The following is a 9,720-nucleotide window of genomic DNA, read 5'->3' as shown; positions in this document are numbered from 1 at the left end:
TTGTTGATACTCAAGTTCGTGACTATAAAACAATGAGGGTTTATATTTGTAAAACTCATATCTAAAGCAAATATCATGACATGCTATTTTTCAACAAATTTCAATTAGAAATAGAAATTATATACATTTTTTTTTTAAATATTTAATTTCGGTTTTATTTTTATTGTGATATACACGTAGATAGCTTATCTTATTTCTATCATGGAACAAAATCCAATTAGTCCCTTTTTCTTTTTTAGCCATGTTTCAAAGGTCCTTTAGATTTCTCTTATATATTCATTAAATGCTATTTCATAGTAGATGATAATCATGTAAAATAAACACCCGGATGTTAAGCCTGACCAACTTTCTCTCGACCAAATTATTGAGTAATTTCTTTTTAAATCACCAAAGCTGGGTGGTTTCATGGTCTTTTTGGTACATTGCGTACTGCATTTTGTAAGTGAAATATATACAATATCCGTGGGAACAATTGATGTTTTTAAAGTTTTATCATGAATTTCTTTTCCCCTTCAAATGGACATTTAAAAAAAACAATTGTCTGAAATTTAATTGGTATAAATTAATTGCATGTACCAAATGCTTCAGCCAGGCTATGAGAGGATTACAACTTTGTATGCGTGAAATGATTTAAGACAAATAGACTTCGATTGATTTGATAAGGGTGAAGATGCGCAATTATTTTCAGTTAGACGGTAATGTAATGGTTACCTATTCCTCCATTTCTCTGCCCATATCATGTGTATGATGGCTCGTTTTTGAAGCTGACACAAATTCAAATGTGTGGTTATATTTTCGGGCTACGAATTGAGATGCATTTCCCGTAATTAATAACTCCAAAAAAACTTTTCTAGAGATCATAAAGTTCCTTTTTTTCACACACAAATTTCTATGAAAGTTATGTTATTTGCATACATTTAATAAAACCATAGTTTGAACACAATTATTCTATGATTTTCAGCTTTCGCAATCAACAAACACAATGGAATCACTTCTGAGATATTTTTTTGTTAACGCACTAGTTTTTTAGTTTCTAAATTTATGGCGTATTAGGGATATTGATCCATACGACTGAAATGAAACAATTTGCAAAACAAAACAGTCAACACAAAACAAGATCTGATTTCAAAATGTTCTCCGAAATAGACATAGTTCATAATTAAAGGCAATACGGGGACTAAAAGCCAAAACAAAACTAAACAAGCTCTCTTTTGAAAAGGTTCTCCGAAATAGACATACAAGTAGTTTGTTCATAATTGAAGGCAATACAGTAACTAGAATTTGTTTAAATCTTGATCCTTTTGTTTGTAATGCCGGTTTGTTTGTTCGTTACATTTTTAAATCTTCAAAATGCTTGAATGTTCATTTGTCATTTTATAAGTAGATTTCGCCATCGTATTCCTGCTTTTGGCAAAATGGCAGAATTTAAGCAGATTCTTACCATGAAGAATTAAAACAGTTTGCACTATCCTTAACTTCATGTCATTAACATTCTGGTAGTATTTGGAAATGGGGATATCAGAGACAGATTTATATTTATATACTTGATACCAAAGGACATCTTCATGTTTTCTTATTGTGAAAAACTAATTGTTTATGTCGCAACGTTTTAGCAGCACCTGGTGATGAAAATTAATACGCACTAGTGTTTATTTCTAAGTCGATTAGATATTCAAGAGCTTTTATTCCCCATCCAAAATTAGTTTTATGTAGACTTCACTTAAACTATTGTTGTCAAAACAATATAAAAATGTGTGATTACTTCAATACACTTAACACAGTCGAAAAACACTTAGTGACAACCACCATTGTTACACGAATAGTTTTGCTTAGATGCTATCAGGAAAAGCTTCAGATTTTGTAAGCTATTATTCGGCTATATAATTATAGAATGGAGACCTTTACATGAACCTTAGTAATGTCCGCTATTCACCCACTTTGGGTTATGATTGTACACTATACGGATGTTTGTTTAATATATAATTCAAACCAATCTGATTAAAATTCCGACTTATTACAACTCGCGTGCTCGTACATACATGGGTAAATAAATCCGAGACCTTTATCTTAATTAGATTCGAAAACAAAGGGTTTTGTTGGTATACTTGTATGGGTTGTGTCCCATTGGCAAGCATATCATATATTCTTATTTTTGTATGGGCAGAAGTTGTACCAAAGACTCGGTTGCATAGCAGATATATAATGCCTTTCACACTGCAAATCTGGTGGGAACGAAATTTTCATTCTTATGACATGAACTATTTGACATGTTTGTAAAGTGTGTGGTTTCAAATGTAAAAATGTCTAGAAATATCTTTAACTGACTATTATATAATTGGCGGATCTGTAATTGGCATAAACAAATCGATACGATAGCAAAGAAAGCTTATACCCGAGTACACATACATGTACTTCGAAAGTTTAAGTTTGATATGTAGTTGTGATCCCGATTTGATCAAATATTTTATGCGATGCTAAGAATAAACTGCAGTGGACATCTCTATGAAAGCAACTTGGTACAATCCCCAAACTTTCTGTCATAGTAAGGCCTTTTATGTTGCTACGCGGTCATGGGTTTTGCTCTTTGTTGAAGGTCATACGGTTATCTATAAGAGCATAAAAGTGCATCATTTTTCGACTATATTGGATATATGTCTCATTTGGTTTTCAAACAATATCTTCTGGTTTTATATCAATTTCGTTTACTGTTCGATAATTATGTTCCCTTCGATGACCCTTCGATTATATTAGTAATGCATTTGTTTCTCAATTCAATTTCGTTTTATTGATTTTTAAATAATAAGATGTGGCATGATTGTTAATGTATTTGATGTGTATATACTATATGAGTGATACTTATGAATTCTTTAATAAAATATGTTTACACGTATCTACACTTTAATCCAATATCTTTATATCAATAGGACTATTGCTGAAGGTCGTACACTGACCTTTGTTCGTTGCGCTTACCTTTTCTTTCTTACCAAACATGAGTGTCCGGATGGGGTTTACAGAAGAGATGGGCAAAACATACAGAATGATTGCCAAAATGAAAGTGAATAGAGGAACTGGGCTAAAATTATTAATAACAATAACATCTCCATGCCTTATATGTCATGTACTGTAGTACGACGCTAGATTAAAACTGACGTGGAAAGGTAACACCCGGAGACCGAAAGCTTCATTTTTATGAAGCCCAGGCCTCACGGTCATAAAACTTTCGAGCATGATTTTTGTACTCAGACTCGAAAATCAACCAATCAAATTGCTAGATTTCATGTTTCGAGCATCATTTTTCTGCTCCGAGCACTGAGCAAAGTGTTATGCCTTCAAGGCCAGGTGGTCGTGTGGTTTCTTGATTTTGGCCAATTTTTTTTTTTTTTTCTTTTTTTCAAATTTGGCTAAATTTTATTTCTCCCGGGGTGAACAAGGGTGGGGTGTTATTTACACCGGGGTAATTAACCAATCAGATTGCAGTATTTTTGCTCCATAAGAAATAAAGCCATGTATCACCATCACTGCTGGTAATCCGATGGATAAATCTGTTGCAGAGTTGTCACTGGCTCAGACGTACTTATAAATATAATTATTTTCTGTGACTGTATCTTACATTAATTTGTAGGATCCTTTACTATAGATAATTTAGCTGATCTGTAAAAATAACATCTCCATGCCTTATATATCATGTACTGTAGTACGACGCTAGATTAAAACTGACGTGGAAAGGTATTATTAACACCTGGCCACCGAAAGCTTCAGTTTTATTAAGCCCAGGTTGTCGTGTGGTCTAGCAGGACGGCTACGGTGCAGGCGATTTGGTGTCACGATATCTCAGTAGCATGGGTTCGAATCCCGGCGAGGGAAGAACAAAACATTTGCGAAAGCAAATTTACAGATTTAACATTGTTGGGTTAATGTTTAGACGAGTTGTATATATATATATATATGAGGAGATGGAACCACAAAGTTATTTAGTACTTAATAAATCATTTCTAGGATGTTTATGTCGCTTATAAATTTAACAATAATTCTAATTATATCAGTCTCACCACACGTATACAAAAATTTAAATCTTGCTTCATTAGTCATATTTAAAAAAGAGGGAACTATTTCACTAATTTTGGAAAACAATTGGTATCTAATTATATTTAGTTTTGTACATTTTAAAGTGAAATGAAATTCATCTTTTACTTCTAAGAAACACAAAGGACAAATTCTTTCTTCTACAGGGGTTTTGTTGTGACGCCCTTGTTCAATTCTAAGAACACTATTACTAATGCGAATTTTAGAAAAAAGACTTTTGTCTATATTTAACAATAAATAGGTTTCCAATTTATAATTTTCTTTAATATGCTATATGTTCTCAGCTTATTACCGTGTACTGATTTATTATCACAAAATATATTTTCTTTCCAATAATTAAGATATCTATCATTAAGTTTGGTATGAATTATGAAGAATGATCTCATTGGCAATCAAACTACATCTCCTGAAAGTATAATAATATATTTATGTTATAGTTTTTCCTGTATGTATTAGTATGCCTATTAGCATGAACATATAAGGTTGTAAATTTATTTTATAACTTATAGAAATGGATTTAGATAAGAGCATTGGCCTTTGATTTCTAACTCCAACTTAGTTCCAATTACTATAAAAATAAGATGATATGGCATGATTGTTTTTGTTTTTGACATGTATATTCTATATAGGTATTATACATATAAATTCTTTAATTAAATATGTTTACATCTATACATTTTTATCAAATATCCTTATATCAATACCTTTTGTATGGTTTACTATGTGGTATGGGTTTTGACCATTGTTGAAGGTCGTTCACTGACCTATTATATATATATATAGTTAAGTTGTTTACATCTTCGTATTGTGGTCTCTTTTGGACAGTTGTCTCAATTACAATCATACCAAACCTCCTTATATTTTTTATACTAAAAGAACATAATGTAGGCTAAGTGATAGATGCACCATTTGTCATTATACCATTAATCTCGTATCAGCGCAGATAAATATGGCACTATAGTTTGTTCTTATTTTGCGCTACATGTTGCACCACTGTCCCGGGTTAGGAGAGGGTTTGCGTAACCGCAAATGTGTGTAATTTCCGCAGCATTTGACTGTTTTAATATGTGGCTGGCCCAAGATATCTTTCTGTAAATCGGTGATTGTCGTTTGTTGCCTTATATATTATATTTGACTTTCGTTTAATATTTTGTACATAAATCAGCCGTTAATTTTCTCGTTTGAATTGTTTCACTTTTGTTAATTTGGGGTCGTTTATAGCTTATTTTTAGGTATGAGTTTTGCCCCTTGACTTAAAGGTCGTACAATAGCCTATTAAGTTGTTTTTTTAATTTCTACGTCGTTTCTTGTTGTTGTCTTTGGTTGCGAATAGGCCTATTAGCAATCCTACCACATATCCATATTTTTATATGATATCATTTAATCTTATCACAATATGAATTTTTAACCGAAACCAGTAGTAGAACAGTGCAGCCACAGGGCTAGGAGCAGGCATATATATTTCATCAGTTTCATTCATTTGCTTACGCATTTAATACCTTTATAGTTAATGAATGATTTATGGGCGGCAATTTAGCGGAAAATGTACCAATATCTTCTAAAAATCCAGAATAGCATACTATATTATGTATATAATTATCAAAATTATTTGTGTTTTAAAAAGTTGATAACGTAGTTGGAGTAAATTAATTTAATTCGAATAAAAGTATCTTATCTTAACATATCTTATTTGATCTATTCAAGGTTTTTATAAAAGAATACTTAGTCTATCAGAATCCTTGATCTATAGGTTTGTGAGAATAAAGATATAATAGGCGTTTTCTTATACTCTTAATTTAGATGTACATGTAGTACCTAAAAAGAAATTAATTTGCACTGTAGGAATTAAAGGCATCGAGTGATCAAACTTTTGTTGTGTTTCATATGCGATTGATATGGCTCCACTTGGTTGATATTTTGAGAGTTACCATGTGTATTTCAGTGTTGATTCTTTAGTACTGGATTTTACTGGATGAAAAGGTAGTCATAGTTAGCCAGGTAGTTCCCGTATGATTTGTATTGTAAGATCTTGCTGCACAAATCTTTGCCTGATTGTTTGTATGTATTATTTGGTTTTTTACTTTCCTTTATTTTCTCGTTTTTGCATTTGTCCTGTTCAGTCTTTTGAAAATAAAGAATTAATTAAAGGGAATACCGAGAATATCTTATGATGGTCAAAAAGTGCTGAACAAATGCAATACTGTAAATTAGAACTAGTGAGGCATTAGAATATGCGGGTCTTGAGAACTTACATATATCTCCAGATGATAAGAAATGTTTATGTTTTATCATTCTTGTTTGTCTGGCCCTCCTGTATATATATTGACTAAGTGTCGGAAATATATAACCTGTCAAACATCACACTTGAAACTGCACTAATAATTTCATTCATTTTACCAATACATGTATTTGGCTTTTTGAGCTTATTGACGAGATTTTTATCATTGTTAGTTTATTACCATCATGTGTCATAGTCATAATTTCGTTTTTTTTCAACTTTCTCTAATTTCTTGTATCCGGAGAAACGCCATGACTGCCTTATGTTGCTTATCAGCATTATATGCAGTGGTCACACCATTATATGCAGTGCTCACAACAGTATATGCAGTGGTCACAATATTATATGCAGTGCTCACAACATATGCAGTGCTCACAACATATGCAGTGCTCACAACATATATGAAGTGCTCACAACATAATACGCAGTGGTCCCAACATTATATGCAGTTGTCGGGACATTATATGCAGTGGTCACAACATTATATGAAGTGGTCACAACATTATACGCAATGGTCCCAACATTATATGCAGTTGTCGGGACATTATATGCAGTGGTCAGAACATTATGTGAAGTGGTCACAACATTATACGTTTTTTGATGATGAAGTTGATGATGAGTGATGGTGATGATGATGATTGATGTATGTGATGGTGGTGGTTACATTCGGTAAACTTCGGATTTTTTTTATCGGAAATTACCAAATACCCCGCAAACAAATTGAAACAGTTGTTGAAGTCATGTTATCAAGGAAACTCGATTGAAAAATATATGAGAAAAGAAATAACACCTGCTATTGTCTGCAATTGGACAGACATAATTTTATTAATTTATTGGAAGACTTCAAATTCATTCTGAGGAAAAGATGAAACTGAGAGATAAATGAATGAACTTGTTCTGTTCGTTGTAAGAAATACGCATGACATAATGTAAGTTAAATGACAATTTTAGTTAATTAAATATCGAAGGAAAATTTTTATAATATAAGCCTCGAGTTCATTTCCTACTGAAGAACTTTAGCAAGGTGCGATCGCGACTTTATAGTCAGTACTCTATTATAAAAAGCTTAATTACATTTTAAATAAGATAGTCAGCTTTCTATAAGACCCAAGTGCCATATTACGCGGCTAGCTTATATATGATCATATATGTCATGTTAGAGTCATTTTTTCTATTTGTCATCGATTTTCAGAATTCGGCATTTTTACATGAATAAGTATTTAACAGATTTGGAAAATGCAGTTTAAAGCATTTCATTGTAGGTGTTTAACATAACTTTACATCAATTATTACATTTTTTTACAAGCTTCTTAGCACGTCAAGCACAGTTTGTCTTCTAAATATGAGCAGCAGCCTTATATAGAGATATAAACTTTCATGAGAAACATTTACCATTTCAAGACGCAGTTTAACATGTTCAATTATATAGTTATCGTCTTTTATGGAAACTGAGTTTGTGGGGTGAATAAAACGTTTAATACGTTTGTTCGTCAGTCTGCACGGTAAATATATTGGAAAAAAGTGGTATACTTTCCACAAGAGACCAAATGGCACAGAAAAAGGCTTAACTCATCAGATGGATTCAAATATAAACACATCTAACAAAAAAAAACCCAGAGTGGACGTGGCAAGGTACTTGTATATCCCAACAACAAAAAGACACTAAGTACTGATCTGAGAGTACTCGCAGTTACTGACAGCTAGTTCAAAGCCACTAACAACTAATTAAAAAAACACACATCTAAGGTTTGCTTTAGGTATAGATTGAAACAGACTGTGAGTAAAAAAAGAATGATTAACTATTATTGCATAGTAAGGATTGTCCATGAAAAAAGAGTCATCTTGACCTAAAGTAATTCTGGATAAGATACATCAAGATACAAAATCTAATCAACTACAAGCCAAAGAAGAATATCTTTTAGATCGCACTTCTTTGATAACAATGGACCTTGGAAAAAGTTGGTCGCCTCGACCTATATTTTACGCACGATTGGTTAATTCTGATTAAAATTTGTGTTAAGGCCCAGATGATAGTAACAACACATAAAAGAGGAACGGTATTTGTTACTGAGCATTCTTTGATTTTATTGAAGGTGAGCACAAATTTTTTGTCACCATAACATAGGGACTAAAAAAATGACACTCGTTATATAATTGTAATATAATTATATGAAAAAAGTAAAATCACAAAAATACTGAACTCCAAGGAAAATTCAAAAAGGAAAGTCCCCAATCAAATGGCAAAATCAAAAGTTCAAACACATCAAACGAATGGATAACAACTGTCATATTCCTGACTTGCTACAGGCATTTTCTTATGTAGAAAATGGTGGATTGAACCTGGTTTTATAGCTAGCTTAAACTCTCACTTGTCAAATTCAAAAATAGGGGTACAGCAGTCAACATTGTGTTATCATCTTAATCGTTATAAAAACAACAAATGTAACGAAGAAGCACAAAATGACATGCATCAAAATTAACATCCTCATATGGAGAGCTACTAGTATTGATTTACCGTGACTCGTTGTTGTTATTGACGTTCTAATTCTTCTCACATACAAGCTTGTCTATAGTCTGGGGATTTCTGTTATTTTTGCTAACAATTTTTTACATATCCTATGTTAGGATCAATGTAAGAGGTTGAAAATTCCATATCTGAATATTTTTCGTTATTTGGAAAGTTACTTTTGACGATGGGTCTTGATTGTTTCTGTGGGGCCTCTTTCTCCTGTAAATGGATCACTCACGGGGTAAAAATGGGAAAATTATCGAAACTTATTTGTCTTTTATGTATAGCAGTGTCCGAATAATATACTTAAAAGGATTAAAATTCACAAAATAGTTATTTTGCACTAAAAATTGATGTGCCATGCCTTTTTAAAATAAGATTGAAAATCGCATATGTTTAAGTAAAATTCTATTTCGATTAACATCGCTATTCAAAATTAATAAAAAAAAATAAATAACACCAAAATGTAATGAACAGTATACTTCTGACAGATATTTGGTTCTCCTTGAAAAATACTGGGTCAAAGCATATATAAATTGCAGTCCCGAGTAATCTGAATATATTTATTTAGAGTTAACTTAAATGATCTGAAATGCACAATTATGTTTGTGTATAAGTATATGTTTTAATACGACCGCAAAAATAAAAAAAAAAATGGTCGTATATTGCTATCACGTTGTCGTCGTCGTCAGCATCGTCCGAAGACGGATGGTTTCCGGATAATAACTTTTGTATAAGAAAATAGTAATTAATAAAATTTTAAAACAAAGGTTATAACCACGAAAAATAGGTTGGGATTGATTTTGTGGGTTATGGTCTTATGTGTATGGATCTCTCTGAAATTATACCA

Source organism: Mytilus galloprovincialis, chromosome 13 (assembly GCF_965363235.1).
Source record: "Mytilus galloprovincialis chromosome 13, xbMytGall1.hap1.1, whole genome shotgun sequence".
Classification (NCBI taxonomy): Eukaryota; Metazoa; Mollusca; class Bivalvia; order Mytilida; family Mytilidae; genus Mytilus; species Mytilus galloprovincialis.
This window is presented reverse-complemented; position numbering follows the sequence as displayed.